The 534-nt window shown below is 33.0% G+C and overlaps 1 long non-coding RNA gene across 1 annotated transcript; it reads left to right on the top strand.

The window, feature by feature from the left end:
- The first annotated feature begins 6 nt into the window (after positions 1 to 6).
- On the top strand, positions 7 to 386 carry LOC116008007. The gene is made up of 2 exons (XR_004095416.1): positions 7 to 160; positions 311 to 386. It is a non-coding gene; the product is annotated as an uncharacterized LOC116008007 (long non-coding RNA).
- The last annotated feature ends 148 nt before the right edge of the window (positions 387 to 534 follow it).

Consider the following 534-nt stretch of genomic DNA (forward strand, 5'->3'; position numbering starts at 1 on the left):
CCTTTCTCCAATGGATTCTTTTCCACCGGACTTTTATCACCTTGTTCCACCCGAGATTTCTCCACCCGACTATCCTTCATCCGACCCCTCCGTTCTGAAATTTATAGAATCTTCAAAGAACTATCTGGCGAGTTTACCTTTCAAGCCATCGAAATCAAAAGTACGTATCTGTTCTCCGATTGAACTTCGCAATTATGATTCAGTTATTAATAGTTTTTTTTTTCTTTAAATCTTTCAGTTTTCTGTGATTTTGTGATTTCATTCTGCTTCTAATCCGTCCATCAATAACCCCGCAATTATACTTTTTCAGTTCTGTCCCTTGCCTTGTAGCCGATATAAAAGATCAATTGACATCATTAGAGAGGAAAAACCTGAAGAGTACAAAATTATTATTGATATATGTAAATTGGCTCTTGAACAGTATAAGGTATTTACAGTTTTTTTTTTTTTCAAAATTCTTATGTTTTTGTTTCCTCTTTCTAGTTCGATTTCATATTTAGTATTTACTAATTATTTTATCTTTTAGTCAGAAGA

The sequence above is a fragment of the Ipomoea triloba genome, chromosome 16 (genome assembly GCF_003576645.1).
Source record: "Ipomoea triloba cultivar NCNSP0323 chromosome 16, ASM357664v1".
Taxonomy (NCBI): Eukaryota; Viridiplantae; Streptophyta; class Magnoliopsida; order Solanales; family Convolvulaceae; genus Ipomoea; species Ipomoea triloba.